The sequence below is a fragment of the Opisthocomus hoazin genome, chromosome 1 (genome assembly GCF_030867145.1).
Source record: "Opisthocomus hoazin isolate bOpiHoa1 chromosome 1, bOpiHoa1.hap1, whole genome shotgun sequence".
In the NCBI taxonomy this organism is placed as follows: domain Eukaryota; kingdom Metazoa; phylum Chordata; class Aves; order Opisthocomiformes; family Opisthocomidae; genus Opisthocomus; species Opisthocomus hoazin.
Window position 1 is genome coordinate 84,904,033 of NC_134414.1, and position 23,948 is coordinate 84,927,980.

The window sequence follows — 23,948 nt, forward strand, 5'->3', positions numbered from 1 at the left end:
AGTACATATATTAAAACTTAGGGGTTTTTTACTTACATTACGGCATGATAGTCTGTGCATAATACGGACCTTTTCATCTTCTCTGTCATTTCTTTCCTCTGGTGCTGCCTGTGCAGCATCTGAAATGTGCTCCGAGGAGCTCACTTTCAGGAGGAGTCCACCCTGATGAGTACACTACAAGCAGAGTGAATGGCTGTATGGGCAGGAGGAAAGGCTGGCATAGCAAAACTCTGTGCTGGGAACCATCAGGGAGCAAATGGTTTCTGTGGGTTATCTCCAACCTGGAGACAGAAGCCTACAAACTGCTGGTTCCTCTGGGTCTGTCAGGGACTGCAGGTGTCCAGGAGGAATGAAGACACCTCTGCAGCTGGCTAGACTGCAATGTATTTTGCAGCAGTGTCCTTCAGTGTCAGACTGTCAAGTGGAAATTTGCTGGGAACTCACAGGGTGCAGGACCCCTTGCCTCTGAGTAAACACACCAAGCAGGCTATGCCTGAATCATCGTTCAGGATGTGACCGATCTCAGTCTGAAGCTCTGGGTCTCAGATAGCAACAATGACTCATTTTGCTGCCTGGAAGACCAGAAGACCTGAGCCAGGCTTTGGGGACTCCCAGTTTTACAGGCTGCTAAAGCTGCAAATAATTCAGGGAGTCCTTCAAGCACCCTGATAGATCATATGGCTTTTCCAACATATGTCAAAAGCAATAAACATCTTTCTAAAACTTCACCTGTACAGCAAACAAAGGATGTTGTACATTGTTCTTAAGACTACCCACGATAGCTTCAACCTGCTAGGTCAGTACTGAGACCAGTGAGCTTGCGCCAACAAAAGGTTCAGCAACTGAAGGTTTCTTATGCGTATGGAAAGATGCTGAATTCCAGACTCACACTGAAGCTTGCACTGTGCTGGCTAGTGATATAAAAACTGGCTTGATTATCCTTACACCTCTAATTGTACTGTCAAAGTTAAGAAACATCGCAGACCTTGTAGAATGTGGATTATAGGCTTTGCAATGCTCATAGAATACCCCCTAGATACTTGAAAAACAATTCTTTAATATAAATCATGCTACATTCCCTATGTAGATTAACGTTAACCTTATCTGTAAAAGAATGGTGCTACAGGTATTTTCCTTGAAAAAGAAAACTGTATTTGAAGAGAACAGATTCAGCATATATGGTCAGCTCAGTTACGTAACACCTTCCAATATTATTTATTCTACAGTTATCAAATGATAAAGCATTTTTATGCAGATATTATTTTATTGTACCTGTTTTATGTGGAAAAATACCATGAAGCAGTTAAAATTATAAGGCAGAGCTCTTCATTGTGACACTTATTTTAAGAGGATTTGATATGAAGTCACTTTGGGTAGCAATATTTATTACAAAAGATTAGAGACAAAGCATCTCAAATGCCTTATGGGCTCAAGCTGGGCTACAAGACAATGACTTTGTTTTAATATGAGCTTCATTGCTCACAAATGAAAAAGCAATCTGTGAAGAAAAATTCCCCAACTTTAAAAATGTTTTGCCGGTGCTGATAGTGATAAAAAGAACACTAGACATTTGCACCATGTATAAGAACTTCTTTCGTTTTTTTCTTATTTTTGTCTTATGTGTTGTACCTCCTCCTGCCAAACAGACAACATATTCAGGTTTAGGAAAATGTGCTGATTGGTTTGTAATTGTTAACCTTACACTGTCATATATAATGTATTGATAAGTAACTGATTAATACCACTGTCTGGATAACTGTTTAAGCTCCAGGGAGATTGTTAGAATAGGAGTTTTAGATCCTAACACCTCCCTGTCTGATACAGATGAAAAGAATAGTCATTCAGTGACATATCATCACTCACCAAGCTTTTAAAAAGTGTTTTATTCTGCAAAATGAGCTGCTGCATGCCCTGTCCTTCTCCTCTGTGATACTTGTTGAAAAAAAAGGGAAATCCTCTCTGATACTAAGATTTATGCTACTGAATGACAGCCCTCTGATTATCTTTCAACAAAATTCAGTCATGAGAGGCCATCCCTAGCAGCTAGATGGCATTATACCCTCTTTGGAAATTGAAGACAATGATAAAAGTATTCTTCTAGAGCTCAGGCAGCTGCATTAATGTCCACCAAATGAATGCTGCAGACACTTAGTTTTGCCTGTCAGTTTTTAAATACTTGGTACCAGACTTTGTAGAGGGATGCCATATTCACATTTTAAACCTATGCTTAGTTTCACGTGTCACCTGTATTTCTCCTTTTTGCTCTCCAGACTAATGTTGGGGAATGCAGTTTCACTTTAAAAAATTGGCTTGGCAGATCTACCTTAGACTGTTTTATGAAAATGTAAACCCTTTCTTTGCGTGAAAGGTTGTTACACTGTAAGATGAATCAAGATGATCATCCACTGAGATCTAGACTCTGGCCTTCACAGGTTAAAACCAGGATCTGGACCTTCATGTGAGATCACCTTGATCTAACGTTATAGCAACGTCTTTCCATGCAAAGAAATGGTTTGCATGCATAAAACTGTCTTAGGTAAACCCGTAGAAAGACAGCAAAGACATTGAGACTCTGGAGGAATTGTAACTGATTAAGCAAAAGTTCCTCTTATGTCTTGAAAGCAGTGCAAACTGGAGCAGAATTTTTTCTGTTCATTGAAATCTTGCTACCAGTAAATCTCTGCTGATCAGAGACTCATTAGGCACCAACCCTCTAACTTATGCTGTGGCTTCAATTTTTATCCAATTGATTCCAGGGTACTGAACTTTCAGCTTTCCTGGAAGGAGCCTCTGTGGTTACACTGGACTGAAAAAGCCAGAGGAACACATAGTCAGTAAAGAGATAGCATAAAGATGCCTTTTAGGGGACGCAGAGTATGTTTACACTCTGGGGCCTTGGGCATGCTTTCCATCTTCTGACACCAGCTGTGGACCCCAGCCATGATCTCATTCAATACTGGCTGGTCTTTCTCTGTTAGGTGAGAAGGTACAGAGTCCACGGACAAAATGGATGTGGGCAACCCCACATGGTGCCTAATTTTTCTTTTTTCTTTTTTTTTGTTTTTTGAAGAAGCATGTATCTGCAAGCCAATTTAGAGAAGGCAAGAACACTATGAGGACGTTGAGAGATGAAATCAAGATCTAGGAAAGTGTGCAGGCTGGAAATTAAAAACTCACTTTTCATCTTCAGGTTGAAACTGTGCCACTGAGTAGTAAACAATTTTAAATCCAGGGAATCAGGAAGAGGGTAATATTCCCTAGCGGTAAGGGCACTCACCTGGGTTGTGATGACAGCTTTGCTATGAAACTTCAAGACTGATTAAGTATTTTTAATCACATGAGGTACACAAATTGCCTCTGGAGAAGAAAGGGACATACCTTATGGCTACAAAGTCACTTTCTGTTGCTGTTACTTGCTCCATGACCCAGTGAGTCTAGAAGTCTTTCCTGCAGAGGTGCAAAGTTGTACAGGAAGGGCAGAAAGTACATTGTGCTTCTCCTTAACCATCCTCTTCTTGTATCCAGCCACATGCTTAGGGATACTTTGTTTTAACTGTATGTCCCACCTAGAAAAACGTCGAGGAGGGAAAGCTTGAAAGAATTACCTGTCTTCTTTGATCTCAGGTTTTGAAAGAAAACTGTGCTTGTGCAGGAAGAACCTCATTCTTGCATTGCCAGGAGTGCTCTGAAAGTAGGATCAGGGTCCTTAGAGGTTGTAGGGAGGATGTATTCCCCAACTTAAGAACGATTTGGAAATCACTGTAGGTTGCAGTCTAGTTGTAGGTCTGAGATTTATCTTCAAGTTTGTACACCTACAATGAAGATATCTAAAGCTGATCTCGCCTCCATTTCCACCTGGGGTACAGAAAAACAAGATGTATCTAGCCTAGCTTGAACAGCTAAGAATACTATTTCTTTACTTTTTCATAGATTAAAAAAAAGGGCATAAGATAACAAGTATAAACAGCATAAATCTCAAGACATCTGTGTTTAGGGAGTTGAATCCCACTTCTATCTCATGGAATCTTTAAAATCTTTTTTAAAAAAAGAGGCATGTATGAAATTTTAATGCTTTCAACTGTAGCCAAACTGAGATTTTCACCATCAGAATTTTGCAACTAAATATCTAAGTCTCACTTAAAGCATTTTTTAAGGGCTAAGCTTTTTTGTTTGCTTTTTCATTTGCTTATGTTTTGGCTCTGACCTTCAGTTCCTTTTGTCTCTACCACATCTGCAAATCAGTGAAGAAATATCCTATTGAAAGTATTTAAAAGAGGTGTCATCATTATGAAGGTCAAGCAATTTGTTTTTAAGGTCATATTAATAATTTTGTATGCCATCATTTTAATTGTTTTACTAGAGTGAGATATTTCAATTAGAATAGAGTTTTGCCAACAGTAAATTAAGATCTTTTCCAATTTACATTTTCTGGTAACATCAATTATGACTGTGTTGAAAGAATTCGACTCGAAGAATACTGTTCAGTCTGGAAAAAAGTCATGACATTTAGTATACAACTGTCAATCTCTGCTATAGTGAATGTGTACCTGCCATGTTAAGAAGTTTACATTGTTATATGCATATCGTACTTTTTCCATCTTCTTGTATCTTCAGAAATACTTCTTAGCCCAGCAAACAAATAAACTGCTCTGAATTATGCATGAAAAATTATTTTAGGTCTCCATCTGCTAAGTGTTTTTAGAGTTTGTTTCTTAAGTTAAAAACTTTAGAATGTTACCCTGCATTATATTGGGTATAAAACTAGTTGCAGCACCTTAATGGACTTTATTTCTTAATATTCTGTATTATCACATGACTAAGTACATAGATAGTAAGAATATGAGCAGAAAGATCCTAATTCAGCAAGGCATTTGAACACAGGCTTGCAATTTAGCTGTCTTCACCGTCTTGCTATGTTCAGGAACTTTGCTGGTGAGATCCTTCACCAACAGAAGATACACCAACTCAACCATGTGTAATATTTTACTGTCAATATCTTTAATTTACTCTAAAACTTTGTGTAGGTTTTAGATGCCAGGTGTTTCGAGCCTTTCTCATTCCATAATTTCAGGCTGTGTCCTTCAGATACTTGTAAGCTTGCCTCCAGCCTTGCTCTTTCTTGGAAATACAATGCAAGCTAATATTTTTTCCTGAGTTCAACAGCCAATTACATCTGTTACTAGGATACTGTTTACCATAAAGATCACGATGTAGAATGTATTGGCTAAAAAAAGATAATAAAAAACTAACAGAACAATGGAAAGCTTTCAGAGGGGATAAATCCAAAGGCAATGAGGTTGAACTACTATCCAGCTATAAAATGTACATTTTTACATGGGTCACAAGAAACAACACTGAATCTGTTGGACTCCAATGTTAAAAAAAGAGGGCAAAAAATATTTATATGAGAGGTGAAAGAAGCGTTTTTCATACAGAGTTAGAAATGAGCTAAACCCAACATTAACTACAATCACATTGGCTTGTGGCCCCATAGAAATCACATGCTGTTGGCAGGACGGAAAATAAACTGAAAGCTGGTAAAACTGAATGCAATCAGAAAGTATATGAATAAGACAAGAGGTCAGAGAAAGATATAAAAAAAGAAAAAAAAAGTATGCCAGCTCTGCTGACCTTCACAAGCAGAACAGAGAGGAAAACATGAAATTAAAAAATCTAGAGCAGAATAAGAAAGCACATTTAATAATTATTGCTGTGAGTGGGGCATTAGAGAGAAACATTTCTCATTGAAATGAGTAGGAGAAGGCAGGTGCCTGGCTTATGCTATAATCTTATACTTGGATGGGAAAAGATCTATTTAATTTAGACACTTATGAAGCACTATTATTGGGTGTGCATTGGAGGAATTCCCTCTAAATTCCTACTTGTCATACATATATTTAGTGCAGAAATGTAGATGCCTTTGAAGATTTCTAGAGGAAGGTCATATTTGTGATAATTGTAAGCCACAAAATCGAACACATAGGTTCCCCCATCAGATGTGCTGAAACAGAAGTTTTCAAGGCCAGGTTTAGAGGAAGAAGGAATCCAGAAGTAGTGGTTCTGAGGTTGCTGGACATCTGGGACAGAGGATGTCCTCCAGCATCATCAACATCATTTATGGTAAGTCTTTTCTTATTCCATGAATAAAATGAAATAAACATTTAAGTGTGATTTCACCAGACTATTTTGGTCAATGTTATAGTTGGCCAAATAATTAGACGCACAAAATAAATGTTGGGGCAGATAAAACATGTTAATTTAAGAAACATCATGACTGGCTGTAGGGATGAAGAAATTGTTCTTTACTTCACCTACATTCAAAATATTTTATATTTGGACAAGTGTCTTATTTTCATTTGCTTCTATTTTTCTGAATGTAAGATATTAACAGGAACTAGCTCAGATTTGTTGACTAAATGCTCAGATCCTAGACCGAAAATGTGATATATACACATGTTTCTAATTTTGTTCAAAACAGATCTATGCTTAGGGACATATAAATTTTTTTTTGTATGAATCACTGAGCCAATAATTTCATATTCTCGTTTCTCTCTGCTTTAACTCTGCTCTTTAAGTACTTCCATTACAATGTGACATCAGGATCCTAAGTACTGTGAAATAAGATATCAAATATAATGCCAAATAAAATACTATCACTAATCATTACTACTACTACTAAATAAAAATCTAAAGGCTCTTAAATTGTAGCTTCCAAAAGGAACAGTGAATAACATCACCTAGCAGCATAAATTGACCCTTGTACAGTTCTGTGCTGACAAGGTTAAACTGCAAACCAGCAGCTTGGCAAGCTCAGTAAAAAAACCCTCATTCTTTCTATCTTAGCTGGACTGAAATCTGAAGTACAGCCATATCCAAAACTGAAGTAATTTGATTTTAGCAAAATATCTGACTCAGACCTATAGCACACACTTTCTTTCTTTTCACATGAATACTATAAGCATACATTTCCCCACACATTTTTATGAATTATTTGCACTGTCTTTATTACAGAGGACAGACAATGTAGCAAGATGCAGTATATCCAAGAAACAGTATAACCAAAGAAAGATGCAGATTTCCTCTGATGGAAAGGACAGATAACTGTCTAAATGGGCTGTGATCCCAAATGATTGTTTCTGTTTCTACCAAATCCTATTTCACAGGAGAACACTATAAAATTAACAAGGGATAATCCAGAACACAAGAAGAGAAGGAGATATTTCTGATAATTTTAGTGTATGAATCTGTGTGGAACATAAAATAGTGAAAAAGGAAGAGTTCAGAGTTGCAGCAGCAGTCTCTCAATTTTTATGCATCATTAACTGTCTTAACAAAAGTAACATGTACATGTCAACATTCATTAGAAAGTTCAAAGCATATTAACCTATTTAAGGACTGTCATATTATGAAGCCTACCCAAAGTAACTGATTGTTTAGGAAAAATTATTTGCAATTTTTACTGGACTATCTACAAGTTCCACTAATTACCTTAGATGAAGATCATGCCTACTGATCATAGACAATGAGTATGGTTCCTTTATTCATATCTGAATATTCATTTACTTTTTTTTTTTTGTAATTGAAGTTAATTGGAATAAATGGGTGTCAAATAGTTAAGAAGTCAGTAACCTGATTGAAGTGGAAAGATTAATTTCAATTTCACAGAAATGTCTGCCTATATTTTTCTTCTATTTTTGTCCTGTCATCTCATTTTACAGTATATTACAACAATCAGCTGTTCATAAACCTTGATTGTGAAAGCCTAGAATACAGCAAATAGAGAATTTATTCAAATTTTATGTTAAAATAAGAAAAGTGATCAACATAATACTTACTAAGATGTAAATGATTCATAGCTGACTAATTCATGAACACATACCACTGCTGATATTGAGTACATTATGGGGCACGAAGATACTGTCATTTGAAAGGTGGTCATGATGCTTACAGAAAGGACTTTGCCCGTTCATCACACACCACATGACCCATAGGATTTCTCAGTATCTCTCTTTCTGTTTGATTGCTAATTCACACAAAAGAAAGCACTTTGGCTAAGTGTCCCAAAATCCCAACAATTCATTTTTATTTGGGGGCCATAATGCAACCTCTAATTCCAGCTATTTCTGCAATGAATAATACCAGTGGTGAAGCACAAGCCAATGCAAAGAATGGCACTGTACAGGGATTATGGTTCTGCTTAGCACTTTCCCTCCTCCTACTGGCTACTGAAGTAGTGGGCATCGCCCACCCAGGAGATATTCTAAGTATGGTTACTACCCGTGGTAAAGCCGTTGCTAGAAGGAGTGTGGGGACCCAGACGGAGGCCCCATGCAAGGACACAGGTGTCCAGATCTCTGGCTGCAGGGACTGCCTGAGCCTGGCACTTGTACCAGAGGACAGCAGAGACAACAGCTGTGTTCGGTGTGACCAGATAAATGATCTACTCAGCCTAGTGGCAGAGCTGAAAGAGGAAGTGGAGAGGTTAAGGAGCATCCGGGAGTGAGAGAGGGAGATCAACTCGTGGAGCCGCTCCCTGCCCTCCCTGAGGCAGAGGCAGCAGGAGGCGGCTCCACGAAAAGCAGAGAACCCCCTACTCTCTTGCCACCGAGCAGAAAGAGGGGACCTCAGAGACAGGGTGGGATGGAAACGCGTCCCTGCTCGGGGTGGCAAGCGAATCCCCTCCCGGCCTCCCTCACCTGCCCAGTTGCCCTTAAGCAACAGATATGGGGCTCTGGAATGTGTGGGACCGGCCACAGAGGAAGTGGGTGTAGGTGAAGATCCATCCAGTGGATTGCCTAGGACGAGTCGGTCGGACCCACGTATTACGACTGCCTCAACTAAGAAGAAAAAGAGGGTCATTGTCATAGGTGATTCCCTCCTGAGGGGAACAGAGCGCCCGATATGCTGACCAGACCCATCCCACAGGGAAGTCTGCTGCTCCCTGGGGCCCGGGTTAAGGATGTTGCTAAGAAACTCCCTGGTCTGGTGCAGCCTTCTGATTATTACCCCCTCTTGGTAATGCAGGTTGGCAGGGACGAGATTGCAGAGAGAAGTCCCAAGGCCATCAAAAGGGACTTCAGGGCACTGGGGCGACTGGTTGAGGGATCAGGGGCACAGGTGGTGTTTTCCTCCATCCCATCAGTGGCAGGGAACAGCACTGAAAGGGGCAGGAAAACTCACCTGGTTAACAGGTGGCTCAGGGACTGGTGCTATCAGTCAAATTTTGGTTTCTTTGATCACAGGGAGGTGTACACAGCACCGGGCCTGCTGGCGACAGAAGGAATGCAGCTATCTCAAAGGGGAAAAAGGATTCTTGGCCACGAGCTGGTGGGGCTCATTGAGAGGGCTTTAAACTAGGTTCAAAGGGGGAAGGGGTCATAGACCACCTCACTAGGGATGAGCCCGGGCTTGGCGTGCCACGATCAGGGCTGAGATTGACAGCCCAGCTCAAGTGTGTCTATACCAACACACGTAGCATGGGCAATAAACAGGAGGAGCTGGAAGCCATTATACAGCAGGACGGCTACGACTTGGTCGCCATCACAGAAACATGGTGGACAACTTGCATGACTGGCATGATGTCATGGATGGCTACAGACTCTTTAGGAAAGACAGGCCAACAAGGAGAGTTGGGGGAGTTGCTCTATATGTGAAGGAGCAACTGGAATGCATTGAGCTTGGCCTGGGGGCAGATGAAGAAGGAGTTGAGAGCTTGGGGGTTAGAATTAAGGGACAGCCTGATATGGGTGACATTACGGTGGGTGTGTACTACAGGCCATCTGACCAGGAGGAGGAAGTTGACGAGGCCTTCTACAGGCAGCTGCAAGCAGCCTCACAGTCACAGGCCCTGGTTCTTATGGGGGACTTCAACCACCCTGACATCAGCTGGGAAGACCACACAGCTAGGCACACGCAATCCAGGAGATTCCTATAGAGCATGATGATAACTTTCTGATGCAAGTGGTGGAGGAACCAACAACGAAAGGTTCTCTGTTGGACCTTGTATTAACAATCAAGGAGGGACTGGTGGAGGATGTGAAGGTTGGAGGTAGACTCGGCTGCAGTGACCATGAAACGGTCGAGTTCAGGATCCTGCCTGGAGGACGCAGGGTGATAAGCAGGATCAAAACCTTGGACCTCAGGAGGGCTAACTTTTCCCTCTTCAAGGAGCTACTGGGAGGAATCCCATGGGCCAGGGCTCTCGAAGGCAGGGGGATCCATGAGTGCTGGTTGCTGTTTAAATGTCACATCCTCCACGCTCAGGAGCAGTGCATCCCCCTGAGAAACAAATCTAGCAAAGGAGACAGGAGACCTGCATGGTTGAACAAAGAGCTTTTAGCAGAGATCAGGTGGAAGAGAAAGGTCCACGGAATGTGGAAAGAGGGGCAAGCCACTTGGCAAGAGTACAGGAATGTGGTCAGAGCGTGCAGGGATACGACGAGGAAGGCCAAGGCCCACCTGGAATTGAAGCTGGCAAGGGATGTCAAAAACAACAAGAAGGGCTTCTTCAACTACATCAGCAGCAAAAGGAAGGCTAGGGACAATGTAGGGCCGCTGCTGAATGAGGCGGGTGTCCTTGTGACGGAGGATGCAGAGAAGGCAGAGCTACTGAATGTCTTCTTTGCTTCAGTCTTCAGTGCCAAGGCAGGCCCTCAGGAATCCCAGGCCCCGGAGGTAAGAGAAGAAGCCCACAGAGGGGATGACTTTCCCTTGGTCAAGGAGGACAGCGTGAAGGATTGCTTAAGTGATCTGAACGCCCACAAATCCATGGGCCCCGATGGAATGCACCCACGAGTGCTGAGGGAGCAGGTGGATGTTATTGCTGAGCCACTCTCCATCATCTTTGAGAGGTGCTGGAGGACAGGAGAGGTGCCCGAGGACTGGAGAAAGGCCAATGTCACTCCAATCTTCAAAAAGGGCAAGAAGGAGGACCCAGGGAACTACAGGCCGGTCAGCCGCACCTCCATTCCGGGAAAGGTGATGAAGCAGCTTATCCTGGAGGTCATCAACAAGCAAGTGGAGGAAAAGAAGGTTATCAGGAGTAGTCAGCATGGATTCACCAAGTGGAAATCATGTCTGACCAATCTGATAGCTTTCTACAATGGCTTGACTGGCTGGATAGATGAGGGGAGAGCCGTGGATGTTGTCTACCTAGACTTCAGCAAGGCTTTCAACACTGTCTCCCATAACATCCTCCTAGGGAAGCTCAGGAAGTGTGGGCTGGATGAGTGGTCGGTGAAGTGGATAGAGAACTGGCTGAATGGCAGAGTTCAGAGGGTTGTCATCAGTGGTGCTGAGTCTAGTTGGAGGCCGGTAACTAGTGGTGTCCCCCAGGGGTCAGTACTGGGCCCAGCCTTGTTGAACTTCTTCATCAGTGACCTGGATGATGAGTTAGAGTGTACCCTCAGCAAGTTTGCTGATGACACCAAACTGGGAGGAGTGGTAGATACACCAGAAGGCTGCGCTGCCATTCAGCGTGACCTGGACAGGATGGAAAGTTGGGCGTAGAGGAACCTGATGAGGTTCAACAAGGGCAAGTGCAGGGTCCTGCACCTGGGGAGGAACAACCCCATGCATCAGTACAGGCTTGGGGCGGACATGCTGAAAAACAGCTCTGCGGAGAGGGACCCGGGAGTCCTGGTGGACGATAGGTTGACCATGAGCCAGCAGTGTGCCCCTGGTTGCCAAGAAAGCTATTGGCATCCTAGGATGCATTAGGAGGAGTGTGGCCAGCAGGTCGAGAGAGGTACTCCTTCCCCTCTACACTGCCCTAGTGAGGCCCCATCTGGAGTACTCTGTCCAGTTCTGGGCTCCCCACTTCAAGAAAGATGAGGTGCTACTGGAGAGTGTCCAGCAGAGAGCTACGAGAACGGTGAAGGGACTAGAGCATCTCTCCTACGAGGAGAGGCTGAGGTAGCTGGGCTTGTTCACCCTGAAGAAGAGAAGGCTGCGAGGGGACCTTATAAATGCTTACAAATATCTGAAGGGTGGGTGTCAGGAGGATGGGGCCAAACTCTTTTCAGTGGTGCCCAGAGACAGGACAAGGGGCAATGGGCACAAACTGAAGCATAGGAAGTTCCATCTGAACATGAGGAGGAACTTTTTCCCTCAGAGAGTGATGGAGCCCTGGAACAGGCTGCCCGGAGAGGTTGTGGATTCTCCTTCTCTGGAGATATTCAAGACCTGCCTGGACGCGGTCCTTTGCAGCCTTCTGTTGGTGACCCTGCTTCGGCAGGGTGGTTGGACTAGATGACCCACAGAGGTCCCTTCCAACACCTACCATTCTGTGATTCTGTGATTCTGTGATTCTGTGATTCAGTACAGTCAGCAGCACCCTAAAAGTCAGTGTGGCAGCTGACAGTAACATCCAGTCCCACCATGGTGATTGTAGTGGTGTTTTCAATGTCATTTCTGCAAATCTGATTGCTCAAATTCAGCAATTATTTAATTTTGATGTTGGTTGCTTTTTTAATTTTTTTTCTCTTCTTCCCCCCGCCCCCCCGTCCTAAAGTTCTACTAAAGGCTACCACTAATCCAGAAGCAGTTTTCAAGTGCCTATCTTCCATGTTCAGATTCTTACCCAGCCATGAACAGTGCAGATGATTAATGTATCTTGAAGTGAAGAGCTTTTTTGTCATTGTCACTTTGATTGGCCAGAAGTGATTCCTAAGTGCAGTATATGAAAAGGCTCTCAGACTTCAAAGGATAGTGTAGGAGGGGGTGAGAATGGTATGACAGAAAAGTCTTTCCTTGTAAAAAATATCCATCAAGTTTTTGTCCTCTTTATGCCACCACAATTTTGCTCATTTTCATCATCAACAAGAAGCAAGGATTTCTAAAGAAGAGATGAACATTGTCACCAACTTTAAGAAGTGATTAACAGAAGATATTAAGGGTGGATATTCAGGTAAGTGGGGGAATGAGGTTTAGGAGTAAGGTTTAATCGCTGCTTCAAAAGATACACCTGTGCAATTAAGTGAATCCACAGCTTCTCTTCTCTTCTCTTCTCTTCTCTTCTCTTCTCTTCTCTTCTCTTCTCTTCTCTTCTCTTCTCTTCTCTTCTCTTCTCTTCTCTTCTCTTCTCTTCTCTTCTCTTCTCTTCTCTTCTCTTCCCTTCCCTTCCCTTCCCTTCCCTTCCCTTCCCTTCCCTTCCCTTCCCTTCCCTTCCCTTCCTTTCCCTTCCCTTCCCTTCCCTTCCCCTCCCTTCCCTTCCCTTCCCTTCCCTTCCCTTCCCTTCCCTTCCCTTCCCTTCCCTTCCCTTCCCTTCCCTTCCCTTCCCTTCCCTTCCCTTCCCTTCCCTTCCCTTCCCTTCCCTTCCCTTCCCTTCCCTTCCCTTCCCTTCCCTTCCCTTCCCTTCCCTCAGTTTTTTCAAGTATACTTTAATCAGGTTAAGTACTACTGAACTCACAGCTGTGTAGGGATATTGATTGACTTTAAATCTTTCACTACACTGACGTTCCTCTACAAATATCTCCCAGATCTAAGAGAGGGAAAGTAAGAAAGCTAAGGTGGAGACTGCAAAAGGCATATGTGCAGAGGGGGAGTTTGATAGCCTTTTCTAAAGAGTTAGCACAGAAGCTGAGTGAGTAGACCTACCAGCTGAACTTTTGAAGATGAGGGGAAGAAAGACTTCAAGGTATGATGAAAGCACAGAACAAAATAGCAAATACACCAGAGAAACAAAGCCATAATACCAACAAAGATATTCTTTTCACCAAACTAGAAAGCAAAGTAGTATCTGAGCCCTGAAAAGTAAAGTCAATGTTTCTGTCAGTCCTATGAATGATGCTATTTATAAATAGACTTGGACTACGTGGTTTCTGTGGCTCCATAGGCTTCTTGTCATTGAAGGATAGATGATGAAAGTATATAGTGGTTCATGATGACTGCATTCAATGAGGGCCACTAAACGCTAAGCAAAAATTTTGGAGGAAAAGCTCTGGAGCTTTCCATACAGTACTAATTGTCTAATTTATTTAAAGTGATTTATTATTAGGAGCCCTTTGAAAGCAGGTACTGAAGCCATTGTGTGATACTGCCTGTTCAGCTACATTGTCTGTTCTCATCTTTTTCTCAGTGTCCTTGTATCAGCAAGATTAAATAACACTGACAGTTAAAAATCCTTGGTTTAACTTGCATAGATATACCCAGAGATCCATGCCAGACTGGAGTTCATATAAGATGTTGCTTGACAACCTGATCCTTTGAACTCAATTTGTACTTGATCTTGCACCTCTACGTTGCCATGGCTCCCAGATAAAATAATGTAACTATTTTACCCTGAAGGCACACCAACAACTAACATATTGCAAAGAGGTCTCCTTGGTTGTGCTTGCAGTTCTGGAATACTGATGCACAAACCCTCTTCATGCATAAGCATGCACATCATTAAGTTTCCTTTATAAACCTTCAGAATAGCCTTTGGAAAAAAAAAAAAGGAAAAGGATATAACTTGAATCTCTAAAACTTCATTAAAATGATTGTTATGATCTCTACCCTGTTAACCTTTATGATCTCATTTTTCCACCGTTGCTGTTAAATTGCTTCCTGCAAAGTGCCAGAACAGGTGACATTGACAATATGTTCTTAATTTTACTAACAATATCAATGGGTAAAAATGATTCTAATAAGTCTTCATCAATAATTATGATCCTCTAAGAAAATATTGCTCCTATCTTTCTGTAAAATATAGGAATGATAAAGTGTATACCACTGACACACAGAATGAACTGCTCTTTGGAATGTCCTAAACAAAATGCCACATAAAATAAAAGCAAGTTATGAGATAGGAATCTAGGAACATAAATGAATTCTTTATGTAAGCAGTTTTTCTTCATAGAAAAAAAGGAAATTTAATGTGTAGCAGAAGAACATTTTTCGCTGAAAGGCTGGAGCTGCAAGAGGTGATTGAAAGCTTTGCAATGTTGTGTGGTATCTGCAAAGTCATGATTGCTAGTTATAGAATATACATTTTATATTATTTTTCAAAGGTTTACCACACTAGGTTAGAGTCAAACTGAGATAACTAGTTGTAATGGCAAACGTTTCCCCACAATCACAACATTTTCAAAGAACTGTCTGTAATGAAGCAGAATATTCATCTGAAGGTGGGCAAGATATGAATATGGTACTAGGAGGTCATGTTTACTTGGTGAATTTTGTTTTTATTATGAAACATTTGATTGTGTGATTATAGAAGAAAACATGATGAAATAAATCTGGTGGATTTTTTTTTAATCTTAAAAGAAGTATTTTGACAAAATTATATTTCTGTCTTAAGCTATTCCATTCCCTTTTTCTTCCTTTTGCCTTCTCCTTCCTCTTTTTTGTTGAGAGATTTATTTTTACGGTTATGCAAATTTGGAATTTTTTTTTAATTCTCTTTCCTGTTTTGTAACAAACACAAAAATATTTTAATGAAAACCTTAATTTTTGACAAATAAGCTATCTTCCATTAGTGGAAAATATAAGAACAGTTTTGCCAGTGAGTCAGTGTTGTGTTTCCCCTGTTTTCTGTAAGGCACTTCTCTTGTGTATGCCCTGAAAGCATTGTTGCAAGTTAAAAGGAAGGATGCACATCTGGTGCCTACAACAATGTATAAAAGTCCATATATCAACTCATATGTAGGTGGGATCATTTTTCAAATACTAAGTACTCTCAGCTATCTGTGAGTTAACTCTGAGATACCATATGTTTTGCTACCAGAAATAACATTTTGCTGTGATGCAATATTGCTTAAAAAGACATCTCTCGGCCTGTTTAGATTTTTCTTCTCCAAGGAATACAAAGTTTTGTCTCAACTAAAGAGTTAGGGTTTTTTTGTGAGATTTATTACTGCTGTGTGAGTACTCCCTACCCTCTGCCCCTCACTTTTAGAAGCATATTGTGGAACCGGCCCTTTTTCAAAAGTCTTTGAAGCATACATTATTTCAGTGCTCAAGACATATTATCATTTCTGTCAACTTTACAGTAGGGCACTCTGATACTGACAGAGCACAGATAGATCCTATTCAGCTCAGTGTTAGATAACAGATTATTGAACAAGATTACAGAAGCAGAGCAAAACCATATAGCTAAGAAATTAGTCTCTATCATTTGTAGTACTTTTACCACATCCATATCTTTGAATTTATAGGGTGTGCAATGGCCTCTCACATAAAAGGTACAAGATAACAAACAAATGTGTTCTTCAATCTGGAGAAGTTAATCAGATATAGTACTGATTCCTGACAATGAGAAAGAAGGGACTGTAGGGGAAGTTTTTTCTTGGGTTTTTAGTGTTTTTTCCCCTGTGTGAATGCAAGTCTTTTGGCTATAATACTGAAACAACAAAGATGAATTTCCTAATTGAACTGTAACTATTCTGCATTACTATGGTACATCTGATCTCATAAAGAACTTCTGAAATTCAATTGTTTATCAGTCTGAGTTCCTTGCATCCATTTCATCCTAATTTTCATTTTTTTGGCTGTTAATACTATTTAAAACAGTTTATTACGTGTAATCTACTGCCCACATCAATACTGATATACTTAGCTTTAATCTTCCATGTTGCAAGAACTCTCACTCTCTTACCTCCTCACTACAAGCTTGTTTGCTATCAATCAAGCCATCATGACATACCACTTGTATTTTTCCATTAATTCATACCTGATTCACAGATCCCTTTCTTATAAATGCAGCAGTAGGAACTCTGGAATGGCCAACCCCAATGCCAGGGTTACTTCAAAAGGAGAGATCCTTTCCCAACCCAGGCATAAAGGCTTAGAAAAACAAACAAGAAAGATAAAGCTGTAGGTTTAGTTTTTTGGGGTTTTTTTTGTGGGTTTTTTTTCGTAATTAAAAAATCTGCCAGCCCTGTTCTGTGTGGGACAACCAGAATTGCCAGCTCTGTCATGTGGGTAATCAGTAACTTGGGATTGGGACCATTTCTTCAGCCTTAAAGTCAGTCTTGTGGCTTCTAGTCTTTTCAAACATCACCCGCTTCCCCTGTACTTCCTTCTCTTTTTTTTTCCCAGAAATAGATCAGTTTTGGATGCGTTACCCAACAGAGCTGTATTTCTGGCGGGCTTTATTGTCCCTCTGCCACCCCAGAAGGCCCATTCCCCTTCCCAAGCTTTTGGCTTTATCTGTGTCACCTCTTGTGTATTAAGTGAGACCTCATGTGACAGAGCAGAGGAATGGGAGGGGGAGAAGGGAAAGAGGAGGCAGCTTTGAAGGTAACAGGATTTTTCTGTTTTGCCCTACCAACTGCTTGTAAAAATTATCAGCTGATGCCACTGACCCTCTCCCACACCCATGCCTGTCTGCCACCTCCTCAGTGGAGGAGGAATACTTTGCAAAAGAACTTTCAGTGGCTATGTATCGCCTACAAACTGGAGAGAGACCAAAATATTTCTCACTGACAGGGTCTTAAAGTACTGGATGTTGGAGTTTTCCTATCACAAGGAGCAGGCCAGCAGAAGGTAGCCAAATTGCATTATTCCTTGTAATCACATCCCAAGAATTGGTCACTCTGAGGTGCCATGTTATACCAGGCATACCTGGTACATATTCTAGGGGGTATTTGTGTTGCTTTATAAAACTTTGTTCCTGTGTTTGAAGGGAGAACAGCCAAGTTAACTAAAGTATGAAAGAATCCTGAAAATGAGGACAGGAAAAGCAGGAAATGTCTTAAATATAACAAAGAGGGAAAAAGGAAAGAGTACTTGCTGAGGAAGACAGCAAAATGCTGCCTGAAACATAAGAGTTCGAAATGTCAGCTGTGATTTCTTCCCAAAAGAACAGAGAGTAAGGGAGTCAACCCCCAGCCTGTGGTGGGTCAGGAACACTATGCATCAGCTAGGGGTTGTGTTTAACTTCCCTTTCCTCAAAAGGACAGTGTGGAACGGAATCTGTGAGAATGAGAACTTAAATTACTAATAGTTTCTTATTTCAGTGGGACTGGACACTCAGCACATTACACAGGGACAACTGTGTTCTGAAAGTCATAATTACACTGGTCGTAAGCTTAACAGGGGAGAGGAAACTGGATCTTCTGATAAAAGATGCCAGACAAAAGAATCATTGTCCAACTGTCTGAGGGGAGACCATTACCCATCAAACGCAAATTTTATTGTAAGTTTGATCTCAGTGGGAACGATGTACCTTACAACAAATCGAGGAAGCAGCAAGCAAAGAGGATTGAACATTTACAGAATATTAAGACACCTTGTTTCACATGCATGGAGCTTTATCTTTCAGTTACACAGTTTGTCACTGGAAGTGCTCAGACTGAAGAACTGAGTGCACAACAGCTACTAGGAATTTATATGCACAAGGTGCTAGTTTGCATATAAAATCGGAGCAAAATGAGAAGAGTTTAAAAAAACAGGCTGTTGAATGGTAGCCTAGAAATGGATGGCAGACTGCAGATGGGAGAGTACATTGAAACAGAATGCTTGGATATTGCTAGTGTTTCCAGTACTTTTGTCCTCTTTAAACACCTGTGTCATCTGTTTGCTGAACTGTAGGAGATGCCTGTGATGTTGCAGCTCAGATTTCCAGTGCATACAAAAACTCATGAAATATGAGTGTAAGTGAGCTAGAGTTTGATTGTATTCAGAGAATAGATAACTGTATTTACCCACATACATACTTCTGAAATGACACTGCCAGTCAACAAACAAACAAACTATCAGTCAGGGATTGCAGCCTACCAGATCCTGCTGCCTCTGGAGCTGAAACTGACCAGAGGTCACTGCAGAGACAGGCTTTTCTGCATTGCCACATGTCCTTCTCACTGCCAAATCGGTTCCTTTTTTACAAAAATCTTGTAAGAATGACTGAACGAGAACACAGACCTTTCTAATAGTGAAGACTTGTTTGAATGATAAAAAAAAGAATATGTGCCATGTGGTGCTTCTTGCAATACTTCTAGCTGAGCAGGAGATGATCTGATGTCAGAAGTTAGTAACTGCTATGAAGGATGGTTGCATTAATGGTGTGGTGGCTCCATGTCTGTCTATCACTCTAATATTAAAACAAGTTAGTGACAAAAACCTGGGTTTAGTATTGCTCAAAGTAAAACTTAACATATTTTGATTTCCCTCCAGCAGATTTTTTATTCTTCATGCAAAATGTGGGTTTTCTGGGGGGCGTTGTTTGTTTGTTTCATTGTTGTTGCTGTTTTCTCATTCAAGGGAGCACCCATCTGCAGTGATTATGACTTTTTGTCCCTGTGCTTGGATTGCAAATTACAAAACTCAGATTTTGAGGTGTCTGACAGTTTTTCCTTACCATCCAAAGCTCTGTGTCCTGGCTTATCTCACATGGCAAATTAATACTGAATCCTTTAATAGATGTACATAACTCAAATAACATTGATGTGAGAATCTTTAATTATGTCAGATATATCTAATATTCCCAAACTAGGTGGTATGATGCAGTGTGCTGACTTATAATAAAAATTTGAAGGATGCTTCTGATGAATGATGAATGAATATCCACTGGAAATTTGTGGAAATTAATTTAAAAACACAGAATAAATCTTTCTTATGAATTCTTAAATAGATATTAATGTTGTTCTGCATAGATATGCCATCTAATTATGGTTAAACAATAGCACATGCAATATAATCTTCACAAGACAAAAAAACTGTCCCATAATCTGGTCTTTTGGAGCAAGATGCAGTAAAAATTCAAGAAAGAGTTTGTTGTACTGCATTTTTAGATCTTACTTTTTACTGGTCTTTCTTGTTTTCTGTATTTATCTAATATTTTTTTCGAGTATAGCAGCTCTGTTTTGTCTTTACAGCATTCAAAGAAAGTTGTAAGGAAGTTGCCTTATTTGAAGGAAAATAGGAATATAAAACTGTGTGTACATTGACTGCGTTGTTTTGATTTTGAGTTATTCTTTTGGTAACATTTAGATACATTTTGGAGGGGTAGCAAGAAGAGAAAACTACATCCAAAAGTTAGTATTTCATTTTGGAAATTTTACAGAACACTAAGTCAGCCATACTGCTCAAGGAACATAGCTGTACCAAGGCAGCTATGTAGTGATGAACTTTTCCTGTTTGATGTGTTTCCCTGTTGAAGATAGAGGACCAAATACCTCAGAGAGATTTGTCAGTTTTGGTCCATGGAACTTTAGTATCTAAATGCATTTGGGGATGTGGGTCAACGATACAACATAGTTAATATCTACATTCAGCCACACAGATTAACACCTATAAAATTTCTCTGGGATAAACTTATTTAACTGCAAAGGAGTCATAGTTTTGCTTTACAGCATTACTATGGAAGTTGCTTATCTTAATTAATTAATTAATTGCTTATCTTAATTAATTAAACAGAAAACTTAATTAAGTCATAGATGTTTATTTTTCTCTTATATGATTTAATGATGCTATCAGAGAATCACAGAATGGTTGAGGTGGGAAAGGACCTCCAGAGGTCATCTGCCCCAACCCACTGCTCAGGCAGGGACACTTAGAGCCAGTTGCCCACGACCAAGTTCAGGCAGTTTTTGAATGTCTTCAGGGAGGGAGACTCCACCACCTCGATGGGAGACCTGTGACAGTCCTCGGTCACACTCACAGTAAAGAAGTGTTTCCTGATGCTCAGATGGACACCAAACTGGGAGGAGTGGTAGATACACCAGAAGGCTGTGCTGCCATTCAGCATGACCTGGACAGGCTGGAGAGCTGGGCAGAGAGGAACCTGGTCGAGTTCGACAAGGGCAAGTGTAGGGTCCTGCACCTGGGGAGGAACAACCCCATGCATCAGTGCAGGGTGGACCTGCTGCAGAGCAGCTCTGCGGAGAGGGACCCTGAGTGTCCTGGTGGATGACAGGTTGACCATGAGCCAGCAGTGTGCCCTGTCTGCCAAGAAAGGGGACCTTATAAATGCTTACAAATTTCTGAAGGGTGGGTGTCAGGAGGATGGGGCCAAACTCTTTTCAGTAGTGCCCAGCGAAAGGACAAGGGGCAATGGGCACAAATTGAAGCACAGGAAGTTCCATCTGAACATGAGGAAGACCTTCTTCCCTCAGAGGTTGACGGAGCACTGGAACAGGCTGCCCAGGGAGGTTGTGGAATCTCCTTGTCTGGAGATATTCAAGACCCACCTGGACAAGGTCCTGTGCAGCCTACTGTAGGTGACCCTGCTTCAGCAGGGTGGCTGGACTAGATGACCCACAGAGTTCCCTTCCAACCCCGAACATTCTGTGATTCTGTGACCCTGTGTTTCAGTTTGTGCCCATTGCCTCTTGCCCTGTCACTGGGCACCAATGAAATGAGCCTAGATCCTATCTGCCTATACACAGATCTTTTTACACACATAAATGTACATTCAAAGACACACATATACTCACAATTATTATTCTCAGATTTTTACCTCTTGCCACCTGTCTTGTTCGGTGTATCACTGTAAATGATACAATTGTCTTAACTGGATATTTCAGAGTTTTTGCTATGGCAAGCATAGACAAAAACCAGTTCTGATTTTATTATTATTTGCTTCATGTTTCCCATTTTCTCTAAGTATTTTTTCCAGTATAATATTAATTCTGGTTCTGCAGATGTGCCCTGGAATTTGAGTTGTTTTCCCCCAAATGAAAAAGATATATACTTCAATTCTAGAGTTGTGTTTGTCTAAACAGGCACCAGCTGAAATAATGCATCACTTCTACTTTAGGGCCTCTGTTTTGTTCCAGGATAAGAAAGAACAATTCAAGCTGGGTTCTTTAATACAGCTTCTGTATTCCCTATATAGATAGTGGAATGAGAGTCAGGTGCCTCTAAAGGACTGTACATAAATTCTTGCCCTTCCCTGATATACCAAAAACTGTAAAATTTTTTTATCCACTAGGTCCAATCTCTGTATACTTTTTGCTTCTTGTTCATGTAACTAAAACAGTTTGATTCCTGCTAGGAAATAACCACAGCTAGTTTTTCTGCATCTTGCCATGTCCTGATCTCTATAGGCATCTGTACCTCTGTTTATCGTAATAGTTTCTGTATGCACTAGCTTTTGTCCGTGATGGATTTTATGGAACAAAATTCTGGTTGAAACACACGTAGCTGAATTTCCATACAGTATCAAAGTATACTTACATCTTTTTCATAAGCATCTCTCATTCCAGGGATTAATTTGATTATTGCATCTTAAGACTTTAAAATGTTTGTTGTGTATTTGTCCTTCAGCTTTCTCTTCTACTTTTCATTGGTCATGCAATTAGGAGAAAGAACTGTAGCACATAGTAAATAGCAACAGCTGCAATGGCAACAGCAGCAACAACAACAATGCAATTTTAGTAGCCATGCCTATAGTAATATATAAGATTGACACAGATGTGTTATTTGCAAAGTGCCAGCTGCTGGCACTCCTATTCTTGCTGACGACAAGCAAATAAAAAAGAAATAAAACAGATTATTTCTGTGACACACCACTTACTTCATAGATATTTCAGCAAACATAAGGGCACATTTCATAGCTGAATATATTTTACCCTTGGATAAATTCAATTTGTATTCATTTTAGAATTTACTCTGTTAATTAAAAAAGGTTATAAGATTAATAAGTAGTCATTGCTAATGTATGCAATGGACTATAAGCTTCAGTTGATGTTTTTTCCCAAAGAGACTTTAGAGATTAGTTTATACAAAACATAGTGAGCAGTATATCCCATCTTTCAAAGTTGGTCTTTATCTCTGTGTTGCTTTATAATCTCCAAATCATTTCCAAAATCCCTGCCAGAAAAGCCAAAAAAGCCCCAGCAAACCCTAACGTACCAACAGAAAATGATGCATCGCAATTTCAAACACTTTTATAGAAGAACTGGTTTTCAAGGAATCCTTTGTAGATGTAAAATTGCATAGCTTAGAAATACATGGAGAATACTACAGCTTGTGAAAAGACCCTTATTAGTTAAGAAAATGTAGTGTTAGCTACTTGCATCAGTAGGCAGTGAATTTTTCTGATTTACAGGGCATTAGGCTGACCCTTGGTGTGTGCTCCAACCCCAGCCTACACAATTTTTGAGACTGATGATGATGGTCCAGAAGAGCAAGATCCTCTCTGCAGTTGAGCAAGATCACAGTGCCCAAACTCCAGCTGACAAGAAAGAAGGTCAGCCAGTGTCCTCTTCTTTGTGGTCACCCAGAGCAGGAGTTCATTGCCATGTGGTGTCAGGGTGGCCTCTATATAGGTAGTTAGAGAGGAGATTCTTCCTCGCTTGGACAGCTTTCCAGATCAGATCACTCAGATATGAAAAAAAGGCTGCTAAGATCAAATATTTCTTCATGCTGGAAGGTGAAGCACCCACTACACCCTAAATCCCTGATCATTATACCACTGGCTTACTGAACTGGTCACTCGTTCTTCTGTACTGAGCTTTCCCCCACAGAAATTTGGAGGAAAATGCTCCAAGACGATGCAGAATACCAAGACGCTCTTAACGTATTATCTATGTCCAAGGACATTAATATATCCCGACCTGCTCTGCCAAAATCTCATCTGCCCACCTACAGTGCATCTGCAGGCACAAGAACAAAATTTTTTTACCCACCCTCTTACTTTTGCTATGAATGGAAGTGACAGGTCAGATTTTAGGTAGACATGGAATCTTCTTACATGTCAGTCACAGTTCAGTCACTTTAGTTTTGTGATGACATTTACTTAGGCTGCCACTGTTGGAAAAAAATTACAGATTTTCCAGACCTTTATAAATACAGAGCTAGAAAAGCGCTCAGAAGATCATAATCTCCCTCTGCTGCTTGTAAAATATCTAAAGATAGACTCTGGCATTTTTTTTAAATTGAAAAAACCTGTCTAAACCTATCCTTTCCCACCAAACATGTTGATTTTAATATATAGACATCCTTCAGATTTTTTAAAAAATGGAAATACCCAGATGCAGACACTTAAATACAAGTGTAACAGATAATACAAATCCCAGCTCACA